We start from the raw sequence: 25,474 nt of genomic DNA on the forward strand, positions 1-25,474 counted from the left end.
AGATAAGAAGTTTTTAGTCACTGAAGCCACAGTTAACATAGTTTAATTGAATTCACGACCCATTATCATAAGAAAGAAAACAGAAGTAAACAGATCTTAGTAAGGGAAAAAAGGCACTGAATTTCCACTTCTTTCTGGAAGTACTAAACGGAAATATGACTACAAAGATCATAATCTGAGAGCGAACAACTACTACATTCCTTTCAAATGCACTGGACATATCTCACCAAATTCTACATAAGTATTTGAACAGAAATGGTTTTCAGGAAAATTAATTAATTATAGAACAAGACTCACAAGTTTAATTATGGTAAAAAAATTGCCAGAAACCTTTACACTGATTGCAAGTGGGACAGAAAAAAACCTCCAAGCTAAAACTCTATGGAATAAAAAAATAAAAGATTGCTATAAGAAATGAAATAGCATAAAAGTTGTGAAGTAGATGCAAGAACAGAACATAAAATATATTTGATAGAAACTCTAGAATTTGTATATTGCAAAACAAAACAATTGGATTGCTTTAAAAAAATGTATGTTCATCAGAGCACATAAGCCTAGTGAGGTTAATTAAAAATCTTGAGACCTAACAGACCAAAAGAAAGGTAAATGAGAATTTTCTTGAATTATATTTATAATTTCCATATTTTTACCTGAGACCAGTTTGTTCTGTTACATAACTTGGCTTATTTGGAGAAAATTAACAGTGCTGGCAGCAATAAGCTCTCACGTAACAGGTGCAAAATATACTCACAAAAAGCTTCCAGACTGTGGCTGGGAAGTAGATGATAACACAGTTACTTCGGAAGTCCAAAGGCATTTTTATAAAGAAAAACTAAATTTTGGAAACAAAAAACCAGCAACCATAAAGGAGTATCTCCTCTTCAGCTGAATCATGAAATTACTAAAACTTTGCAACTTATACAGAATAGCTATCCCAAGCACAACTTAAGCAGTAGCTAGCACTGAATTAGAATTTTAACACCACACACATTACGTTCCGGAAGTTTCCTTTCTAACCTTTTTAAAAATTTACCCCCGATATCCAAATTTCTTTCAGTCTATAGCAGAATCAAACTAAAATAATCTCAAATGGGATGTAAAAATTATGTCAGTCCAATTTGTAGAGCTAATATGACAAAGGGGTATGAAACGGGCATTAAAAAAGGACTACAAACTGATGCCAGGGAGCACTTCTTGTTCTGCAAGCAATAATTGTGTGGAACGGGCTGCAAGGCAAGTTCACTGAGGTAAGACACTTGGACTGGGAGCAATGTTGTTGAGTGGGAAGGCAAGTGCCATGGGAGAGAAAAAGAATAAACTACTCTGACTGGAAGAGCTTCAAATTTCCAGTTTTGGTCTTTAAAACAGAATATTCCTTTAAAAGTGGAGAAAAACAGTCCAATGTTGCTATCAGACTCTTCCATATGAAAGGCGGGGGGAATCAAGAGGGACAACACTTTAAAATGTTTATAAAATAACTAAATACCAAGATACTCCCTACAACACTCCGACCTAAACACAGGGTGAAGAAACATGTTTATAAGCAATCACTCTTCTCCTCAGTAGAATCTGTGAGTTGGGAAGACAGGAAAGCGATCGTTTCTTAAACACCGGCGTGATAAAACTGGAAAGAAACAAATAAGATACTCTGGAAACCTTAGCAAAATCCTTAATGCTTCTTTAAGGCAAGGATGTCAACAAGGAGGCAAACCATCACATAATTAATGCAGAAGAGAAAATTCTCTTTTACTGTTTTGGTAACTCTCAGTAAGTCAATTTATCCATAGTTAAAATGCATTTATACATTGAAATACAGAAGTCAGTTCAGTACCCTCAGCATAGCAGTCTGGGGGACCCGCTGGGAGTAAAGCTTATTATCCCCTCAGGGATTTGAGCAGTTGTAGTCCACAACCAATTTGACTTAAGGCAAAACACAGCTGCTACTTTGAAAGTTTCCTGCTGTGTAAGAAATAATTAAGGCTGTGTGATCAGTATTCAACAAAGCATAAATAGCAAAGATGCGAAAAAAATTCTACTTGCAAATAAAGAGTTAAGTGAAGTTGCATTACAGAATGGACTACATAATGTTGTAGTTCAAAGGCGAAACAGAAGATTAAATAAGATGAAGTGCGCATCAGAGGCCAGACTCTGAATCCTAACTATGCAACCACAATATTATTTCACGTTTTAGAAGACCTTTACTCAAAAAGTAGAAAGTACATGTTCCAAAATGAAGTTACAAGTCTGCATTCTGATTTAAGCTATAGAAAAAAAGGAGCCGCAGCAGCAGAACACACTTATCAATGTATGTACTGAAAAAGCACAGGCTCATTAAAGCTTTTACTACCAAGCTGGTACTATTTAAATATTATGCAGAAAGATGTGAGAGACATCGATGGTAATCCAGGTAATCCAGGGCAGTTCATCCTTAGAGCATCCTGACCCAAGTTGTGATTCTCTCCCCATGCAACCCTCAAACCACAAACTGCACCAGAATTCCCAGCCTGGGAATGGCACTTGGCCTGTCACTGTCCACATGGGGACCAGGAGCTCAGTTTCCGATCACTGGACCACTTCCAAGTGGAGGGGTGTGTGGCCAGTTCACCAGGCAGCCTACGCCACCCCAACAGCTATTCCTTATCTCCTATAGAAGAGAGGTTGTGAGACAGATAGAAGTGCTCCACAGCCTAGAGTCAACCCATAAGTTGTGTGTTGGACCAGACTCTGTTAAGTCATTAGGATACCAATAGCTTTAATACTGCTTGATAAAAAACAAAACAAAACAACAAAAAAAAAAACAACAAGAAAACAAAAAAAACCCCAAACAACCACAAAAACAACCCACGCCCTACAGTTTTTGCTAAATATAAAGTTAGACTTGCACCTCCTTGACAGGAGGCAATCAGACAATTAGAAGAGGGCTGAAACATCTGCTTGAGACAGGGATTCCCCACAGAAAACCTAAAGATCATGCCAATTTAGGTTTGCGCTAGCAGGTTGCTACTGCTCCTTTAGTTAACAGAATACAAAGCTTAGGACAAGGATAAATTTTACACTACTGCCAGGATATACATCCTCTGGTTGAGGACACTGTAGATGCCATCTGCTTACATTTCATTTATTCATTTTGATTTAAAATGCCAGGCCATAATTCTTCATGAATATGTATTTTTTTTAAAACTAATACTTTCAAAAGGGCTAATTACACCTGTGTATTCCCTGGGGCTTTTCTTATAAAAACAATATGAAAGTCAATTATTCTATGATTTTAAGTTGCTCTGGATTATTTTTCCAGCTTTCCAGACACGGCTTCTCACTTTCAGGTTTGATAGAATTTTTTCTCCTACCCTTCTAAGCACACAAAGACAACCCTGCCATTGCTTTCCCATAGAAGCTGCTGAATCCCAGCTTCCTGGAAAGCAGGATCTGTTGCCACATATATGTCAGAAAATAAAACAGACCAGGGCACATAGCCACGCTCTGGGCTTGGAACCAGAGAGCATGGTACAGCTCGTGGCAGTACAACTAAAATCCTATCCCTCCAGCACAGCCTGGCCAGATCCAAACAGCCTTTTGGAAATGGTCCACAGTCTCTCCTAACCCCAGAACTATGCTTAGGCATTATCTGGGAGAGTGTTAGTTGGCATAGGACAAAATTGTGTCACGAACAGCACTAAAAATGTAACAGTACAGTCACATGCCATATCCATTCCTTATTTAGTTCCTACTATGAATATGCATCATGATTATAGTACCCAGTTGCTTCTGGAGAACATCATTTTTAGAAGTTAATTCCATAAGTGACCAATGCATTTCAGAATTAACAGGTCACCTTTTCCAGGCATTATAGCTTCTGGCTTTAACATCTTCACCTAGGTGGTTGTTGCTTTCAAATCAGGAGAACAGAACCAAACAAACATGTAACAGTTGAGCATTTGTGTTTCTACATGTATTATATCCAGCACATGTGAAAATTTGCACTCTCTACCTCTTGGACTTTTTTAATGTGTTCAGACAGACTGAAGACGAGCATCTGACTCCTTCACTTCAGCAAGCCTGATTGCTGCCAATAGAATATTAGTCCAGACTGTCAGCTGGTATAAAGCGGGCATAGCTGTACTGACAGCATCCCAGTGCACAGCAGCTGAGACTCTGCTTCTCCAAACTTTACCCACATCAGGGTGGTGGGCAAGGAAGAAATTCAAACACTTTACAAGATCAGTTTTTCAGGAACATATTTGCTGTGTTTTTTCAATAATTCACAAACTCATCTACGTCTTCACAAATTTATTTCTTTCTTCTAAATCAGAAATCCCAACTTACTTAATAATCATTCAAATCTGAATCAAAAACATTGACCCTTAATTTTCACAAAGAGAAACACAAGCAACAAGTCTTTGTAAACACAACAGAGGCATATAAAAAATTTCCAAAGGAACACACAACTGCCCTGGTGCAAACTAGATATAACTATTATAATTAGCAAGAATTACCATGTTTAAAACTTTTGTTATGCAGTGTCACAGGGAACGAAAAATTACACTGACAGTACAAAACCACACATCCCTTTCACAACTGCCTACCTACAGATCATCTTACTACACACTTCTCCATTCCCAACTCTGCTCACCTTGAAGCAGTCTTAAAACTGCAGTGGTATTGACAAAACTGCATATTATTCTGTAAAAACTTGACCAATCATTTATAGCTGTTTGAGTACTAGCTGCCAATCTGGTCCAGTGAGTCCACCTAATAACCATCTGCTCCGACCTAATAGTCCCAGGTGATGAACTCCCATACCCCCAGTTACCTGGGAATACTTCAATCGCAGTCCCTTAAACTATAGGTACAATTTCTATCTTTCAAAAAAATGAAAAGATGACACATCTACCCCAACAGTGACATGACATCAACACTTGCCTAAAGATCGTCACTCCAATTAACTAGAAAAGTCACTATAAGATCTGCCAAGAAAAACAACCAAAACCTGCAGCACAACAAAAACCCTCCCACATAAGCAAAGTAACAAATTTATTAAATCCCAGAGATGACAACACTGCTGGCATGAGACAGACATCTGTTTCTCACAGATCTTGGCCTACATCCTATTCTGATGTGGAAGAAAAAAAAAACAGCTTGAAAGAAAAAGAAAATGTGACTTCAGTTCCAGAATTAGTATGGTCCTTTTGCTCTGTTCCCAGGATACCTATGGTGACACTAGAAAAGGATGATGCTAGGAAATGACTGCTCATTACTAAGATCTTCATTTTCTCCAACTCCCTTTGGACTCCTTGACAAAATGCTTCATTTCATAAGAAAGTAAATGTTTACATCAAAGATCTTCACTATTCACAGTTGTCAAAGAAAAAAGTCTGGTTTCCACAGGTAGATCCATTCTGCTGTGATTTCTAAAACATCTTGTGTTGGACTCAGCAAGAAGAGAGAGAGCTGATTTACATGGCCCCATGTCAAATTGTTGCACAGCATCAGTAAGTAAATGGAACATACAGGGCTGACTAAAGCCATGCTGATCAATACTATGAATTATTGACTCAGAGACAGTTTTAAATGCACATGGAGGACATCAGCAGGCAGCATGGTTGAAGCTGACAGTTCGAGACCATCCTGCACATTCCAACGCTGAATCAGGAGCCCATCAAACACGACCTAGTAACCTGTGGCAGAAGCTGGGTGGAACTTATTTAGAGCTGTTAATTGCCTTTGCTCTATGGAGAAAATGGGACCCTCATCAGTGGGAGAGCTATGCTTTTTGTCAGAATATGTGAAAGGAAGTCAGGCAACTCTTGCTTCACTGTGCACTGAAAGTCACTGTAAGACTGCAGAGCAAGTGGGCTCAAGAACTTCTCCAGTCATGGAAAGGCACCGAGATGTCCAGATTTGATTTCTGGGCAAGTCTTCAGAGAATCACCTCAATAGTCTGTTCTCTGAAAAACTGGAGATGAAACTTTTTAACAGTGCAAAATTAAGCAATAAACTTAGGCATGCCTACCTACAGTCACTGGCACAAGATGGGAGAATACCACACACAGTCATTCTTTAACCACCAGCAGGAAAGTGTCTGCAGGTTTGGACAACAGCCTAATCCCCAAGAACTGGGATTTTTATCTTCTTTCCAAACTCATTTATATCCAACTTCCCTTCAGAATCTCTTATCCATACAAAAAAACCAAAAAAAGTAGTAGTTATTAGAAGAATGAAATGTTTTACTTCAGTGTCAGTTGAAGGAAATACTACCACATACTCTGCTAGTAACATCACGTTAAACGCAGAATGTCTCGTACCGTGTACAAGACAAAACTACCTGACTAACCACCCCCCCAGTCCTCGTCTTGTGACTCTCTCTAAAGGGACTCATATGGCAGCACTCTTCTCCTTTTATGGGCAAAAAAAAGGGAGAAAGGAAGTCAGCACCCTGAGCGGGACTGCATTGCCGCATGAATCGAGCAGCTCAGAGCTGTACTACTCACTCATCCCTACCTCAGTGCATTAAGAATATGCACCCTGAGAGAGGGATACCGTGAAACAACTGCCATTTACTTAATGTGTATATAATTACATGTCACCAAGTGTTTCACGCTGAACTCGTCACTAGCGAATGTATTAAAAACTAAAGGATAGAGGGCATGCAATACATTTGCATTTGCTTATCTACCATCTCCTTTCTTTGTGTGAATGTCCTGTTGATAGCATGAGAACCTCTTCTTTGGAAAACAGCTGTAGTGATAGTATGATTCAGAGCAGCAATTAAAATTATAGTACTTTCTGCTACACGTATTTCCATACGCGTCCCACATCTCCCTGGTGCCCACCATCCACACCCCGCTCAGTCCACCTTCCTTTTGTTCAGCAGCTTTACAGGATGGAGTCAGGGAAAGTTACTAATGATCTGACTTAGCAAATTTGGCTTTTTTGAGAGAACTGCGGAAATTTCATTAGCTCAACAGTAGGGAAAGGTAAATAACATACAGAATTTCCTATGCATCAGGCAAAAAAAGGAATAAAAGCCTTGTTGTTCATTTATCAATAGAAAGAAATCATTGTTTCTGCCTCAATAACCGATATTAGAGTTCAAAGCCTAAATCATGAGGACTCCTACCCATAAATAGCTGAAGAATTGAGAAATTATAAGGAAACCCATCTCCTCTCCACGCACAGGTGATGGGACAGAGAATTTGTAAGAACTCCCATCTCCCGCCCAAGCACGGGTGACAACGGCGCATCAGCCAGACCACCACAGTGTGCACACAGCCACCCAGAGAACACCCGCACACCTCTCCTGCGGAGTCAGGGAACGTTTTTGTCAGCCTTACAGGTACCCATCGTTGATTCAGAACCACCTTGCTTTCCCTCAGTTGCTTATGTGCAATCATTCTGAGTTTTATTTGAATATTACAACTTAGTATTTGACTGCTTTGTTTAGGAGTGATCCTGAAAACAACTGAATTCAATTACATGAGGTATGCTTCCTGGGTCACAGCCCACACATCAAAGTTAAAATACAGATAAGCATTTCCAGGGTCAGAGTCTCTGTCCTTAAAACTTTTTTTTTTTTTTTTTTTTTTTTTAAGGAAGGAAACTGTCTCCCTGATTATCAGATCATTATCAGGTCAGAGCAGATGGCCAAAACATCAGAGTTCAGTAAGGAGTTTAAAATAATCCCATAATTTTTTTTGAAGTCCAACATTGGTCTTACACAGAAAATGGAACTTGTTAAATATATGTATATATCTATTTCTTATTGTTAAAGATTACCATTTGCTCCCGGAAGTTTTGAAGTGTTACCAGTGTGTATTTAATTCTCTTTTGACAAATGTTATTCCAGTATAAACATGGAATATTTCTTTAAAAAGTAGTATTTTAACCTGTAGGTGTCCCTTTGCCTTATGAATAAATTAGAAGACACTGAATAACAGCCACCGCAAAAGTACAAACACTTTATTACGATTGTGGTGACTCAGACTGCCAGGATTTGGCAGCCCACAGTGTTCCTCAGCAGCAGAACAAAAGGGGATTTTTTTTGGCGGATTTACTTTTAGTTCAGTAAAGGACAACATGATACTGTCTGTGCCATAATGAATCAAAACCTCAGTAAAACAAAGGCATAAGTAGTCAGACCCCAATCATTTTTTGTCTCACAGTATAAAAATGGACAAGCAGATTATCTATACTTCTAAGGCTTCTAATATGTGTGCTCTCTCCCTCTCTTTTGGGAAAAAAATAAAAGTAGTAAGATTATCTAGTTGCGGAAATACGCATCAGTTCTACAGGCAACATATTCCCAGAATACTTCAAGATCAGGAAATATTTTCTATTTTCCTCTTGAATACAAGAGATGTTGATACAAAATAGTAAGTGATTTTTTAACACCTTCTCTAATTGAAAACATAAACCCCGTAGACCTAAGTATCGCAATCTTAACAAAATCTCTCAAGTATTCAGAACATGAAACACATTTTGAGAGAGACTCATTTTCCAGCATCCCCATCATGATCTCATTTGGAATAGAAAACCATCCCTGCAGTAATTGGTATTACAGAGCTCCGCTGCAGCACAGCCTTGTGAGGGTGAGGAAAGTGTTCCAGTCCTACAATGTATTTATGCTTTAATAATAAAAACGTGGGAAAAACGGTTACAGAATATCAGCTCCCATTTCCTCTGCTGCCATCAATTATTAGGGAGATGATTACAGACATTTCCAGAAGCTTCCAAAGATGCCTCTATCCGTCATGAAATCTTTATCTGAAGGAGTCACCAACAGTCTACAGATGATCCTTGAAGCAAAACAGTGTGCAATCACAAAGCAATACAGCACAAGGAGTCAGACTGTGTATATGTGGCTGGGAAAAAGCCTGAGACAAAATTAGACTGTTCCTGGAAATTAAACATAAATTTAACAATCTAGTCTTCTAAACAGGTTTGAACAACTCTAAGGAATATTATTATAAAATTTTCCCCTCACCATTGCCTCCCTCCCCCAATTTCCACAGCATTAGATGAACTCCCTCCAAAAAATTAGGACCAGCAAATCATCTGTACCAGATAAATACCACTGCACATCTCTCATGGAGGCTATTTAAACACAGTTCTGAAATCAATTTACTGGAGATAGAATCATATGGATCAGTTACCAGAGAGAATTTTCCTTATTCTCCAAAACCAATTCAGCTCCGTAAGTGGCACCATCACTCAGCATTTCTGTACCAGCTAACAACAGCCAGTAATGAATTTTTGCCCCACAACTCCACGCTGCTATTAATATGCATGAGAGAAACCAGAAGATGAACTTTCTCCCTCCCTTTCCCAGAAAGCCATTAACTCAAGCTAACCTCCCAGACTTAATCTGGGGCGGTTGCAAAATGGAAATTATAACGATCGGGCTAGGTACCAAATACACTCGCAATAAAGAATATAAAACAGAAAGCAGGTTTTCTTTGAAATGTCTTTGAAAAACAAGAAAACAACCCCTTCCTCCTGCTTCTCAGTCTAACCACATTTAGCCTAGACAACAATACTCTTAGGACACTACTGGGCTCAGTTCAGTTGCAGAGGCAAACAGTACCGAGCTGTCTTAAAATATCCCACCTTCCCAGTCGGTGCTACTCCAAGCAGGACATGGGTCTTCTGGCCATCTTACATCTGCTAGCCAAGCGTAGATGCAGCTGATGTCATAAAACATCTCAGCAAGGACGAGATGCCTATGCTGGACAACTGAATCAAACCAGGCTTAAATTGTGTCCTAACTCCAAAATAAAGACTGTCTCCTGAAGGCAACCTCAGTCGCCAAATTCTGGCCTTCATCCCCCCAAAATCTACACTTTTCTTAGATTTACTAGTCCATATGAGACTAGAAGCACAAAATGGACTCACAGGAGAATTTTGAGCATGGCTACAATAAATTTGGGTATAAAATGGAAATCGGATAACTGGGAGAGTAAGCAGGAAGCCATCTAACCTAATAGGAAACAAAGTTGTCAAGGCTGTACCTTAAACCTCACCTATCCTGGAAGCTCAAGAGGTACCTATGTTATTAAACAGGGTTGTAAAACCTTCAGGCCTCCCCAGGAGCAAGATACAAAGTCATCCCTTTCACAAGCTGATGAGGAGAGGCATCATGCAATTTTGAAGTTTCGGATGGGAAGGCCGGAGCATGCCCCCAAGCACCATCGAGCAATTTAAGAGCATCAGGAAAGCAACCACAGAGGAAGCAAAAGTGGGCGGTAGGCTCTTTCCAGGCGAAGAGGCTGGTTCACAACCACATCTCTGCATGCCAGGGTAGTGCCCTAACCCACAGATTGTAGTCTGTCCTAGACTACTCCTGCTGAAGCTATGAAAGGGAAAAATATTTACTGGATGAAAGAATGAAACACCCATACAAACCAGATTTCCCTGACCTCAGCTGAATGCCTTGATCACAGGGCAGGAGTCACTCTCCCTCTGGCCTAATTAATTACTTCTTTCAAAGTAACACACTTGCAGGTGAAATGAAGGACAGCTTACGACATGCTGCTTGTTGCACTCTTCTGGGAAGAGGGAGATGTGAGCTCAAGTTACTTCAAGCTGAAAAGGGCACAGAGAATCAAGCTTCACACTTCATGAGTTAAGGGATGCAACTAATGCACCATCGAATATAAGGAGAAGAGGGAGAGATAAACATCATTGCAAATGCTTCTTCCTTGAGTTTGAGTAAATAGCTTACACGTACTTACTTCTTTGCAAAACAAGCTTTTCAAATCCTGAGGGAACATTCCCATCTCCAGCTGCCAAAGGCAGTTAGGCAGGAGAGAGATGCCACTCTCCAGAACAGTCACAGTGGTAACAGCTCTGGATGGATGTATAAATGAAGCTCTGTGCATCTGATTTTCTTCGCAGTAAAAAATACAAACAACAGTGTGCTTTCAGACATGAGTTATAAGAACATCAACCCTAGCTTTGAGGCATCTAATTGTAAAATAGGTCACTCAAATAATTTATGAATTCTGGCTGTAATACAACAGGGAGAAGAATTTCCCCACCAAAATCCCATAAATTATATATAAAAAAAGCTTCTAACAACTACTTATATTTTAAGTTAAACCTATGTGCATCAGAGAGCTATAGGAGAATACAGAATGGCTGTTATCTAAAATGTCAGTGTAAATCTACACATCCTTAAAAACACCAAACCACCGCCACAGTGTTATTAAATTGTGCAAACTCCCAATGCCCAGATATGACTCAGTCATCCAGAGCTCACCACAGACAAACAGGGGACCAAACTCAACATCCCAGTATGCTCCATGACATATTCCAGACATGACAACTCCCATGCCATATCGATTCTCTTCAACAGGTCTGAGGGACATACATTCATGAATTACATTTATTAAAACTTCAGCCAAACCAGACCAGCACTTGTTACAGGCACACATAACACCACAAGTTGCACTGCTACTGGAACCTTCAAAATGAACTTTTCACATTTTACAAACTTAACAAATTCCTTACACAGATTTACTCAAAAATAAGCCTCAGACTTATGCATAAGCTTCACCTTTGGCACCACCATTCATCCAAACCGTGATGTTAAAAGTCAACCTGTACATTGCCAATATGAACAGCCCTACACAAGTATCATCACAGACAGGAAAAAAAAGGATAAAATGCACAAAGAAGTCCCATAGAGCAGTGGTTAATGTAGTCTATTGACAAGTTCATAAATTAGACAAGAATATTTCAGCCATTAGCATGCAAAAGTAGCCATTCCTGAATTAAGGTAAGACTGATGGATATTTAACTTAATGTAAACATGAAGATACCAACCATGAGATTATTTCTGAACATTTAAAATCCACAAGAATAAATAAAAATCTTTCAAGCACCTGTGTGTCAGTGCTGCACTAGGTCATATCTGTCCTAAAAGGTATTTGTCCTATTATTTATTACTGCTATTTTCCCTGTAGAAGTAACCACTGCTACCAGTTTAAATCAAGAACTTGTATCAAGCAGTATATAAAAACACAAAATAAGACACGTTTTTCATTTTAATTGGAAGTGTGAAGTAGAATTCTGTGAAAGTAGAAGAATGGTAAATTCAGTACTTCACAAGAATTAGGACCTGTACATCTCACATCATTCACATTGCTCTCATCATCATTCACACATGAGTGCATAGCAGCTTCTATCACAATTTTAATTTAAACAATAAAATTCAAATTTATGACTGCATTTTTTGCAACTCTCAAGCTGCCCCATATATTAAATATTTTAATTCATGCCTCTCAAACTGTTTTCTCTGATTTAATGTTACTGTTTTGCATTCCCAGATAACATGAGCAGAAAGCACTGCTAAAAGAATGATTGATAATACTGAAACAGATCCAAATACATACTGAATTCAGTACGGAGGAAACACTAAGGGGTTTTCGCTCCTTCAAATCAACATATATTATTAATATGCATATCCCCCTGTCCACTGATGTTATAGGTCACATTGATATGCTCAGTTTGTCTCCAGGGTTTTAATAGGAGACCTAATGATGTCTGGATTGCATACAGGTTTTGGATATAGAATAATATTTTTCTGTTTTGCATAAAATGTGAACTGAATGATGAAGTTCATGTGCTACTACATGCATTATGCACCTAGTGCTAAAGAATGCCAGTGGGTCTACAAAACTCTTTTACAATTTCTCTAAAAACTCCAATTAAAAGAGTATTTGGAAATAGATATAAATATGACCAATTAAAGAGGTCTTACTTATTTATAGTACTTGTACACCTATAAAATATTATTTCTGTTCAAGTATGGGAATTGTTATTCATCTAAAAAACATCTAGTATTTTTGACACACATTTTAAGCTCTGATTTTGTATAACACATAACATGTGGAAATCTGCAACATACTGCACATGCAAATCCTCAATGTCTTTGTAAGACTGCTGAGGACAAGATATTTCAGCCTGACAAAACAGTGTCAAAAAATGATGTCATGAAGACAAGCTAAGCACACTAACAATGAATTATCTTCCTAGCATTGTAAAATTCACTAATAGACTCACCATTATGGCAAAATGACATCTGCTGACAGTAACTATGCAGTAGTATCCAAGATGATCACCATTTTTCCTTTCTGAATTAACCAAGTATTTTTTATTCTAATTACTAGCATACATTGTCTTTTTAATCACTTGTGGTTTGTTTATTTTCTGTTTTTAATAAAGAACAGAAGTTCACAGAAAAAAACGAAGCATCACTGCAAAAACAGCACAGGAGGGTCGTGAAAAAGTACAGAGCAGAATACAAAAAAATATTGGGCAGTCATTAAGTAACTATAAGTAACCCAGAGAGTCTCACTTATACTTGCCATAGTTCACATTTAAGTGAAACCTTAAGGACCAGATAGACTATACGACAGTGGTTCAAACTGAAGTTGAAGTTTATTCTCAGTTGCTACTTTATGCTTTTTATGAATTTAAGTCAAACCCTTCATGCTATTTCCATAATCTGTAATTTCATTCCATTAAAACGTTTTCTCAAAGTCTACCCTAGGAAAGCTAAATTCATGAGTAGTAGGGCTTTATCATTAGTTTTTAATTCGGGCCTGGTGAGGTGGGGGGGTAGGGGTATTACAGGAGAGTAGAAAGGAGAATCAAACATGAGAAATTACAAAGTTTATTCCTTAAAAAAATAAAGAAGTACATTGCTGATGTACAAGTCCTCCTTACATATTGTAAAAATATAAAAGCATAACAGAGAAAAAGGAAGTATCTTGGTTCTTCCCTGTGTAATATGAGTTGGGGTATTTTTGTAGAGCACTGCTGAGCATGTGAAATTCTTTGCCCACAAGGCAACCTCATGTCACGACAGCATTTCATTCCAGATCTCCCCACCTAAGAGTTCACAGCCAAAGTCATTTTCATTTTTTTCTGACCTTGCAGATGGTGAGTACAGCAGAAGAAAAGGAAACACATCCCTGTCCCCCTTAACTTATCCTCTCACCATATACATGCAAACTGCCTTTAGGAGCTGGCAAAAAACAGAGTGCAAAGATCGGCTGTATGGCAATCAAAGACTACCAGGAACAGGCTGGAAGCCAACCCACATCACCACCCTCGGCAAGTTATTAGCAACACCACTGAGAGCATGTGAAGTTTAGAGTCTTGCTGTGTTGCCAGCGAATTATGGAGCATTTGATTTTACACAGTGGCGCCATATATTACCGAGACCTTAGCATAACAAAAGCCAGATAAATAAAATTAAAGCTAAAAGGTCTTGAAATTAAATTAGGAAAAAATAATAATAGGAAGAATAGATGCAAGTCTGGTATCTGTTCACTGGAACACATCTCAACATGGACCGAGATTCGAACGAGATGAATGCAGCATTACAGATCGTGTTTTTCATCTCATGCCTAGGTACATCCCTCTGGAAACACCGTGTTTATAGCACCCTGCATCCAACAACCACCAGCAGCTGGAACAGAAAGTTGTCGGTATAATCAAAGTTGTGAGCTTAATCCCCTTCTCTCCCCCCGCTACAGCAGAGGCGTACTTACTCCAGTAAGGCACTACGACGTGTTGTCTGAATTAGATCCTCGGCCAGCGTTAAGAGTTAAGCCAGGCTTCCCTGGGCCCGGGTGCAGGCAGAGACAGGTCCCCGCACCGGCGCTGCCCTCCCCTGCGGCGGCTCCGGCATTCACCAAAAGCCAGAGATTTCCACCCTGCAGGGCCTGTGCCCGGGCCCAGGGTGGGGAAGCGTCTCCCCCGCCTGGGGCAAGGCCAACGGGGGAATCTCCGCGGGGGCTCGCACCACAACCGATGCCTTTCCCAAACGCAGCCGGTAGCCGAGGCGAAGCGAGCCCTCACCGCCGCGCTGCTACAGGAGCTGGCAACGGTCTGGGGCCGACGCTCTCCCAGGCAACAGTTGGCCGCGTCCCCCGGCGTCCCCCCCGCCACCGCCTGTCTCCCCCGGCCCCGCCGCCAGGCCGCCCCCGCGGCGGCGGTGCGAGGGGCAGGGGCGGCCGCGCCGCCTGCGGCCCGGGCCGGCCGGGGAGGGGTGACCCCGGACCGAGGAGCGGCCACAACGGCGGCAGCGAGGGCTCAGCGGAGACGGCGCGGGGGCGAGGGGAGCCCTGCGGGAGGAGAAGGGCTGCAAAGCCCCGTCCCCGCCCCGCCGCCGGCGAGGTTGATGCGGGGGGCGCTGAGGGAACGAGCGGCACCCGGCCGCGCCGTGCCTCCCCCCCCGCTTACCTGAGCCGCCCGTCGCCGCTCGCCGCTGCAGGGACCCGCGTCCATCCCCCGCGCCTCCCCCGCGCCTCAGAAACAGCCGGCGGCGCTGCGCTGCGCGGCCCAGCCCGCCCCGGCACAGCGCGACGCTGGCAGGCCCGCCCCGCGGTGGCTGCGTGCGGCTCCCGCCGGCGGCCGGCCCCGGGCGGGCGGGCGGGCGCGGCTCCCTCGGACCCGCCTCCCGCCGCCGCGGGCCGAGGGGGGGCCGGGCGCCCTCCGCCGCTCCCGGGGCCGGAGCGGGTGGAGGGGTCCTGGGGAGGGCGGCGGATGGGGAAGGGGGAGCGCGGCGCTGAGGGAGGGGAACGGGGGTTCCCCAGCTCCGCACAGACCGTACGCGGGGACCCTCAGGCGCCCCAGTCCGGCGGGTGGGGGGGTCTGGGGTGTCTGCTTAGAAATAAGGGCCGGCACCCGTGCCACTGTCACCCGTGCGGCACCCCGCCCGGGGACACGGGCCCTGACCCAAACCCGCCCCGTTCTGCAGGGATCCCATCCCCTCTCTTCCCAGCTGATGGGCTCTTTTTTTTTTTTTTTTTTTTTTTTTTTTTTTTTTTTTTTTTTTTTTTGGGGGGGGGGTCGGGAGTGTGTGTGTGTGTGTGTGTAAATGAGTTCAGTGGGACTGCAAATGCGGGTTTTTTTGCACTTCTGGCTTTGCAGAAGGCAGTACTTCCTCAAGACGTCAAAAACAGATCTGAGCCCATTCACAGCTCATGAAAATACTTTGTACTTCCTCTTGCTGCTTTGAGGGTTAAATAAGGTTAAAGTTGCAAGAGTGGCTGCGCGGCACTTGGTTTCCCCCTTCCCCAAAAGCCAGTCTATGAGTCATTTACAGGAAGAAAGAAAGAAAAAAGAAAAAAAAAAGTGTACAAGTAACAATATTGGAAGTACAGCATAGAAATATCTTGTTATTTGTTCATACCAGGGTTTTGCTTGCTGAACACTTTACATGTGAGAAGCCATGACGCTGACCACAAAGCCATTACAGCACTGTCCCAGCGAACCTGAGAGTTCACAGCTGTGTTCTGCCTGGGGCAGACACCTTGAAGAAACGGCCTGTGCGCACGGAGAGGTGTGATTCTCATGAATAAGGCAAGTTTTGAAGCGCTGTGAAGCCGAGAAGTTTGGTAGAGCTGCGAGCATGTAGGGTCTGCTGCTGACTTGACCCTCTGCCCTGTCACTCCCACTGAGCAAGCATCCCACAGCAGCATCACTTGCACATTTCAACTTCTTTCCTTTATCCAGGCTGTATCCAGATGTCCTTGAATTGTTCTTCGGTGGTCTGAAAATTCCAAATTTTCTAGTTAGAAAATAATTCAAGTGACATACTTAGTCTATTAAAAGGCTTGGTGTCTGTTACTGTAGCACATATTTAATATAGCTACCCTTACAGCACCCAGCTTAGTAGAACACTAAGCTGCTGGCTTGCATTTTTTTATCCACAAGTCTCAAAGTACCTTTTAAAAGAAGTAAATAGCATTGCTCCACTTTCAAGCGGGAAGAACAGTCACATGGAAAACTTGAACCAGGAGAGAGAACTAAACCTCAGATTCCCAGCCAGCAGCTTAATGTCCCCTTTTACTTATTTTTCTGAGGCATGCCTTCTGACTGCTGTATAATGGACATGTCTTTAACTGGATGCTTTTACAAAAGAAGAGGCAGCTGTCACCCATCATTTGGAAATATTCTGACTTTATTAGTGCATGTTATGTATGCTCTCAGATTGTCTGCACAGAATGCATCAGGGACTTATCCAGAAGAATATTTTTATTCTGGATATGGGTAGTATTTAGGAGTTAGAAAAGTCCAACTTTTAAATCCTGCCAAAACAAAGGGACTGTTATATATCGATTAAATGAACTGTAGAACATCTACATAGCTTTAGCATCACATACTGCCATAAGGCTGAAGTTGAACAGCCTGTAGGGGGAATGGCAGGCGAGTGATAGATTTCAGATTCTCAGCTTCGGACAACGATGTTAGAGACCAGGAAATAATTGTTTAACCGGCTACTTGCCTATTAGCCAAGCTACAGTAACTCTCTGTGCAAAACTGTTCCCCCAGTGCTGGTGTGACGCATTCAGTTTGAGGCACGTGGTGTAGGGTTCAGATTCCTCAATAGAGTAATCTCTAATCACTTGGACTCCATGAGGGATCTCACATAGCACTCAGTTTTTGCTTTGAAGAGGTGCAGGATTCCCATAAAGTTCTGTCTCATCTCTTCCAGCTCCATCCCAGTACTTCTAACACCCTAAACTTTCTCAGGTGAAAGGATGTGCTTGCATATACGCGGGTGAATTGTGCCTCTAAATTTAGGTATACAGACACCTGCATGTTCTTAGACATTAATTAGGTGTCTGATCTCCCATTACAGTCAGTAATAGGGTGCAGGTCTGGTGCTTTCATATGAGTGTCTCACACATCACAAGAAGCAGGTAGATGCCTGCAATCGTCTGGTGGGCAATGCAATGGACGACCTGCTAAGAGGCTGTGTTGTCATAGCTCAACGCTACCCAGGCTCCATTGATGCACAGGTGGGGTGAGCAGAAACATTCAGGGCTTTTTAAGATGCCCTTGGGTATCTTGCCTTGTTTTCTACTGCACTTCCAGAAGCATCAGGTCTCCTGTAGATCCCATACAGTAGCTCAGAGTGCCCATTGCTACACAAGTGAATCTGTCTTCAGTATAGTGGAAACTTATACAGCTAGCTGAAGACACCTGCATACAGACATCTAAAATTTAGGAATCTGAGTCTTGCACTGAATTCCATCCAAATTGATTTGCAATCTCCAATCTCAGGGGAATTTAACACATTTTATTTCACACTTATGACAAGGCATACACAACCAGTTGCCATGGCTCAACTGGGGCATAGCAGCCATCTCCCAAATTTTTTAGATGCTGGCCTTAACATCTGCTGTAATTTGAATGGTGACATAGAGAATTTTTTTTCGAAAGAGGAATGATTCATAAAGTCATCTACAATGTTGGCAAATATTTGAATTTTTATCTACATAGAACAGTGTTGTCTAGTCTTCTGTAGAGAGTATGGTGCCTTGCAAGTCTTGAAACTCATGGCTTCATGCAGAATTGCACTAATAATCATCTGGATGCAACCAGCAGCCTCAGAACAGATGGGAATATGAGTTTTCAGCCTTTGATGTTTAACTTGCTAAGCAGAACTAATGTATTTATCCAGCAGTTTTCTCAAGTATTACATGTAGGAGTTGATTTGTGGAATAAAAGGACATCTTTCTTAATGCTCATTTTAGCTCTGTGCAGACTGAAATGAAGAAGGTTAGTACAAAGAGCATTCTCAGAAAAGAAAGGTTTAGAGCCCAGCTCAGAGATTACCAAATTCAAAGGAAAGTGTCTTCAATTTCAGTGACTATTGAATCAGCCCCTTAATCATCTCCTCAGTCTGGAAGTACTTTATTTTTGTGTTTAACACAGAAAAAAAGGCTAATGTATTCTAGGAAGTAAATTATATGAATATTCAGTACGATCCTGTCATCACTTGCATAATTCACGGTACCACTGATATTGTTTGGAATTGTAGCTGCTCATCACTTGTGAAGACAAACCTCAGTGCTATTTTGGAATTTAGGGACATAATTTTCTTCTCAGTTATACCACTGAAAATTAGGAGTAAAGCCAGTAACTTTTGAGACATAATAAACAAAAAGAGGAGAGGAGGGAGTTAATCTATCATTTTACAACTCTGAATTGTGTCTGAAATTGTTTCCTATGAGAGAATTATGCTGCTGTGGTTTTGTCGGTATTTTTCTCTCCTCTCAGAGAAACAACCATTACTAAGGGGGCAGAGAAAACTCCTGCATCTCAATTGTTGTAGATATCTTCAAATTGAAGAGCTTTCTTTCTCAGCATACATTGAGCTTTCATTGCAGTAACTCCCCAGTTTATTTCTTGTTTCAACTGATGCATGACATTGGAAGAAGCATGGGCAGCCAGCGCTTTGCTGGCAAGGGACCAGTCATGGCAGATTAGAGCAGCTACACCACTCACCAAAAATACAGAATTCTTGACTGAATACATCTGGAAATCTGATCTATATTTATCTACCTGTTTGGAAATCAATATGTAGGAAATATAATCCCCTTTAAAATACATGTGCACACTTTGAACGGCACACAATAAAAATGTATTTATTTTATACATTAATTATCTTCATTAGGCATTCAATGCAGATTCATTTTCATTGCCAGTCTTACACAAATTAAATAACTTTACTCAGAAAAGTGATATGATTAAGCTTCTGGTATAGGCTTTTAAAGATATGAATATGCATGCATACTGCTTAAAAATAGTCGAGATTTATAAAATATATTGCTTAAAATAAAAATAATTATATTTTTGTAATTTTTTAGCAAATCAGAATAATATATATTAAATAATGGGACTTGGCTATGTAATTGTATAGGAATGTGGTTAGACCCTAGAACTTTTTTTTGGGGTACATTTCTTGGTTGTAACTACCTTATCCACATATACATGGACAAAGCATAATAATAGTTTTTCTATACACTGATAGGTGCTTGTTGGTAATGCTGTAGCACTGAAAATCATAAAAAGAATTAACAGGAAACTTACCTTTTGAATTCAAAAGTTTATCAAGAAGCAAACATGGAATATTTATTCATTCTGTATGCTGCTTCTACAATGAAACTGCAGGGTATTTTCGTGGAATTACGTTGTGCAAAAATTAGTTCAGATTTGCTTGAAATAATATTCCTATTGAAAAACAAATAGTAATAATGTCAATACCTCACTGGATATGTAATGCTTCATTTGTCACTATTAATGTTAATAGGAAAATGTCTAAGTACCAAACTATTTTAAGCTGGTCGGCACAAACCCATTTTCATTTGCATCTAGCAAGATGTATCCTGGCAACCGTATATTTTTGGACTCGTAACAATTTATTCTATTCATTTTATGCAAATGAGGTAACCAATACTGCAAGAATAATGAGAATTCAAAATGGATAACTTCCATCGTTCAGAGCTATAGATAGATGACTAGGAATCTATGTGAGTCATATATTTTTTTAAATAATCTATTAAATGTTTCCTTCAATGTATCTACCCAGCTAAAATGTTTATCTGACATGATTCACATACTTTCACTCCAAAATGGAAAGCAGTAGCAACCCAAGCTGTGTCCTGTGAAGTAATGATTATCCCACACCACGGTTCTGATTCTGCTTTGTTATTTTCTGAGTTGAAAATGCTGCGTTTTTCCCCAAACTCACACAGAACTTATGGAGGGAAGAGGAAGAGCAGAGGCTCCAAACACTGACCATGTCTATGCATGCTGACTTGATAACTTGATAAGCTAACACGGTATCTACAGCAAACACGAAGTTTAAGTGATATATAGGGAGTTTCTATCATATTGTGTGTGAATATCATTGAAAGGACATTTTTCAGAAAGCTACCTTCTGGTTTTAGTGGGTATGTGTGAATGATTTGTTTGCATTTGCTGTAGAAGAAGGTTTACAGAAACCTGTGTATTTTCATTGTATTCTATTATTAGCAAAACCTTTTTTGTTTGTTTTGAGAAGATGTAAGGAGTTCAGCTGGGACAAAGCCGTTTATAGAAACGTACTGCATATAATACCCTCATAAGTGCAGAATGTTTATAAAAATAATTAATTCCTTTTTTTTTTACTTGTGTTCTTCAAGAGCTTTCAGCCTGGATCAAAATCACTGAACCTGAATACTCTAACAGCCAGGCCTACATAGTTCCTTCTAAAGCAACAACAATAAATGAAATTTTTTGTAGCAGCATAGCTGGTAGAGTGAACCAGAACCCTACCAGCTAGTCCTCAGTGAACATGATAGCTATCGTTAAGACAATAATCTTCCTCTGTTGACCAGTAGGACTCAGTTATACCCAGAATAAATTCAAATTGGACAACTGAAATGGTCCTCAGTCACTTTTCCAGTCCTTGTATCAGAATTAAGTGTACATGTAGCAAGAGTGGTTGAACAGCTTCTGAAGCAACTCCTGAGCCACTGAAGGTTTCAGGTGGCCTAGGACCCTTTTTCAATTTACCTTTATACATGGTACTGACCAACACAATATTCACTTCATGAGATAACCAGTAGAGCTTTCCTTGAGTATAACAGGTTCCATCAAAGGAAAGGAGGACATAGCTGACGAGAATGGAAATTTCAGTCATCTAATTTTGCCCCATTACTACATGGCAGTCAGTGAACTTGAGTTTGACTGAAATCTTTTTTAGAGAGTTAAAAGGTCAGGACTCCAATTTGATGATGTATGAAGTGATGAGCGATTGTTACAGGACATTACACAATTGTGTTAAAGTAATGGTTGGTGTCCTGGTTTCAGCTGGGATAGAGTTAATTTTCTTCTTGGGAGCCGGTATGGGGCTGTGTTTTGGGTTTAGGATGAGAACAATGTCGATAACACAGTGATTCTTTGGTTCTTGCTAAGCAGTGCTAAGTAGTGCTAAGTAGTTGCTAAGTGGTGCTCACACTGGTCAAGGACTTTTCAGCTTCCCCTGCTCTGCCGGGGGCACAAGAAGCTGGGAGGGGGCACAGCCAGGACAGCTGACCCAGACTGGCCAAGGGGCTATTCCATACTACATGACGTCGTGCTCAGTATATGAGCGGGGGGGAGTTGGCCGGGGGGGGGAGGGCAACGATCGCTGCTTGGGGGACATGCTGGGCATCGGTTGGCGGGTGGTGAGCAATTGCGTACAGTGTATCACTTGCTTTGTATTACTATTGTATTATTATTATTTGTTTTTATTATTATTGTTATTATTACTATTACTACTGTTCTATTTTTATTTTACTTTAGTTATTAAACTGTTCTTATCTCAACCCAGGAGTTTTCCCCTTTTGCCCTTCCAATTCTCTCCCCCATCCCACTGGTGGGGGAGTGAGCAAGCGGCTGGGTGGTGCTTAGTTGCTGGCTGGGGTTAAACCATGACAGTTGGGTTGCTAAATTAGATTATTAGCTTTTGTAACAAGAAAAGCCAGGATTTAAATTGCCTATACAATCTCAGTGTGGATCCCAATACATATACATTATGATATTTTTGCAAACTCCATATGCATGAATGCCTGATCTTTATAAACACACATAGGCTCTGACTCAGCCAGGAAGCAGGGCAGGTGCCCAACTGGACTACATGAAAGTTATATTAAAATGTTGACTCTGATATTTCCTAATTCTTGAAATCTTAACTTTGCAACTTTAAATGCTGTATTTAATACATGTTCTATGTATGCGGCACAATTATTTAAAGAATACATCAAATAAGATCTAATACCCTGTCTTGCATGGAGTATTTGGAAAGGATTTGCAGGGTCCAGGCTCTCCTTTGTAGAAAGAAGCATTATGTTATGAATGTTATGGATGTTGTGGATGTTGCCTTCTCAGTTCCACTGTGTTGGTAAAGGACATTACCACTCCCAGCTGTTTGTCAACTTCTTGCCTGTGTTTATTGTGCCCTAAGATTTGCTGGCATGATCTGCTAATGTAGTCAAAACGAGACAGGTTAGATTAAACAGTTTAAGTAGCAGGTCTTTCCCGGGTCACCTCATTTTGACTGAACCATGTTATGATATGCTCACCCTGTCAACTCTGCAAGAAGACATGAGTAAATGTGACAACTTCCAGCACAACATGGAGAGAGACGGGCAGGTTGTTCCTGGAGCGTGTGTCTGCCTAGCGCTCAGCAGACTTAAGGAATTGAAAACCGGGTTCTCTCTTCTATAATTATTTGGCTTTTCTGATATAGCAAAAAACTTAAAGCACATGCTATAAGTTTTTTATTAAAGTCACTTGGATTTATCTGTTGTTTGCTCTGTCAAAATAAATCTCAAGGTAGATATAAATCACTAGCTGTAAATCTAATGATTTTTCCTGCAGGGTTCTTTTTTTCTCTTCACCCATATTTCACAAATTGTAGAGGACCTATCCTACATGCAAGGCAGTAGAAGACTGACTCCTCTCTGTTTTCTTTTCCATTTTTATTTAAGAACAAGGAGGATAAATAAGTTTTATTCTTCTCCCTCTCTACTCCACCCTCATGAGACCCTACCTGGAGTCCTGCATCCACCTCTGGGGTCCCCAGCATAAGAAGGACATGGATCTGTTGGAGCAAGTCCAGAGGAGGGCCATGAAGATGATCAGAGGCATGGAGCACCTCTGCTATGAGCAAAGGCTGAGAGAGTTGCGGTTGTTCAGCCTGGAGAAGAGAAGGCTCTGGAGAGACCTTATAGCAGCCTTCCAGTACCTGAAGGGGGCCTAGAAGAAAGCTGGAGAGGGACTTTTTACAAGGGCATGTAGTGATAGGACAAGGGGTAATGGCTTTAAACTGAAAGAGGGTAGATTTAGCTTAGATATAAGGAAGAAATTCTTCACTATGAAGGTGGTGAGGCACTGGCACAGATTGCCCAGAGAAGTTGTGGATGCCCCATCCCTGGAAGTGTTCAAGGCCAGGCTGGATGGGGCTTTGAGCAACCTGGTCTAGTGGAAGGTGTCCCTGCCCATGGCAAGGGGGTTGGAACTAGATGATCTTTAAGGTCCCTTCCAACCCAAACCATTCTATGATTTAAAATTGTCTTACATGTTTTAGTCATCTGACAAAAAAGCCCCACATTCCATTATTTTTTTTCACCTAAAAGCTGAAAAATCAAGAATGGTACCTCTTTAAAAAGGAGTGTTTCTCTCTTTTAGTCAAAAGTTCAAAGAAAATTTAAGTGTAACAACAGCACTGTTAAAGACTCCATTTGAGATGGTGCCAACATGGAAACATTTTAAGTCCTCTACAATCTAGGCATTCCAAGCTTAGACTATGATTTGTCTGGTTTGTAATACAAACAGCACAGCAATAGAAGTGTTAGGAACATTGAGATAATGCTTTCTTCACTTCCCAAAAAAGCGTTATTCTTTATTCCAACTGTAATAAGACAGAAAATTATAGCCCATATACCATCATCCTGCTAGATGATGTTAAAACTACTTAAAAAAAGGTAAATGTCCTTATTTTTAGTAAACTAGGTGGTCCTTTCCTGGCATCTAAACTAGGAAAGCTAAACATATTCTCCTCCGTTCTCTAAATAACCGTTACATCTCTTCTTGCAAGCATTGAGTCTATATGTAAATGAAATAAAATATTACTAATCTGAAAGATAAATACAGCAGTAATTATTAAAAGTCAACAGTCAGCAGTCAAGCAGATGTTTCTAATGAACAGTAATTAATGCCGAGTCAATTATAAGGATAAATGGAAAGTTCATTTGTATAGGTGGAAAAAGACCTGTTTTCACAATAAATTGAACAATCATAGGATCACAGGATCATAAAATAATTCATGTTGGAAGGGACTTCAGTGAGTTTCTAGTCCAACATCTTGCTCAAAGCATGGTCAGCTGTGAGATCAGACCAAGTTATTCTGGTGTTTATCCAGCTGGGTCTTGAAAGCTCCCAAGAATGGAAACTACAAAACCTCTCTGGGCAAGCTGTTCTACTGCTGACTGTCCTCGTGGTGAAAAGGCTTGTCCTTACCTCTAGTCTGAACCTCCCTTCTTTCAACTTACGTGCATTGTATCTCCTCTTCCTGCCATATATGAGTCTGAAGAGCCTGGCCCTGTCTTCTTGATGACCTTCTCATGAGCATTAGAAAGCTGCTGTTCGTTCCCCCCTAATAGCAATATACAATAGACAGTAAGTCTTTGCCTCATTTTTCCCATCAACTGTTATGAATAGGAAATAAATGTTATTCCATCTCACTTTCTTCTGTTTACCCAATAACGCCACCTATCCTAATCCCCTGTCCCCCTCCCTGTTATGTCTTTTGGGATTCATTCACCCCAAAGCCATCTCAGATCATGATGTTGCCTTGAGCTTTTATTCCAGGGAGTGGAGCTCCTCACTTACCAATAGTGACAAGAAGTTTCTAGGAGGCAGAAGGAGTGTCTCGTTGCATTGGCATGGCTTCTTGTAACAGCCCTAGTTAGACGTCCTGCAGTTCTACCTTGCACAGTTATTTCAGCTTTGTCACTGCAGTGCAAAACAAAGTATTTCTCTGACAACGTGATATGCAAACAGTCTTCTAGCTTATTAATAGGTGGCAACAGAAAGCTATTTCTCCTATGACAAAAATTATGTTCATTCAGTTGTTAGAAGGAACAAC

General features: G+C 40.8%; 1 protein-coding gene across 1 annotated transcript in view; it reads right to left on the bottom strand.

Annotated features, from left to right (window-relative positions):
• The window catches only part of CYRIA (CYFIP related Rac1 interactor A), a 57,652-nt gene extending 42,319 nt beyond the window's left edge, over nt 1–15,333 (bottom strand). Inside the window, exon 1 of the mRNA XM_082306313.1 lies at nt 15,250–15,333. The gene's annotated coding sequence lies outside the window, so the exon portion shown is untranslated. The remainder of the gene's footprint in view (nt 1–15,249) is intronic.
• Between the last annotated feature and the right edge of the window lie 10,141 nt (nt 15,334–25,474).

The sequence above is a fragment of the Platalea leucorodia genome, assembly GCF_965183815.1.
Source record: "Platalea leucorodia genome assembly, chromosome: 3".
In the NCBI taxonomy this organism is placed as follows: Eukaryota; Metazoa; Chordata; class Aves; order Pelecaniformes; family Threskiornithidae; genus Platalea; species Platalea leucorodia.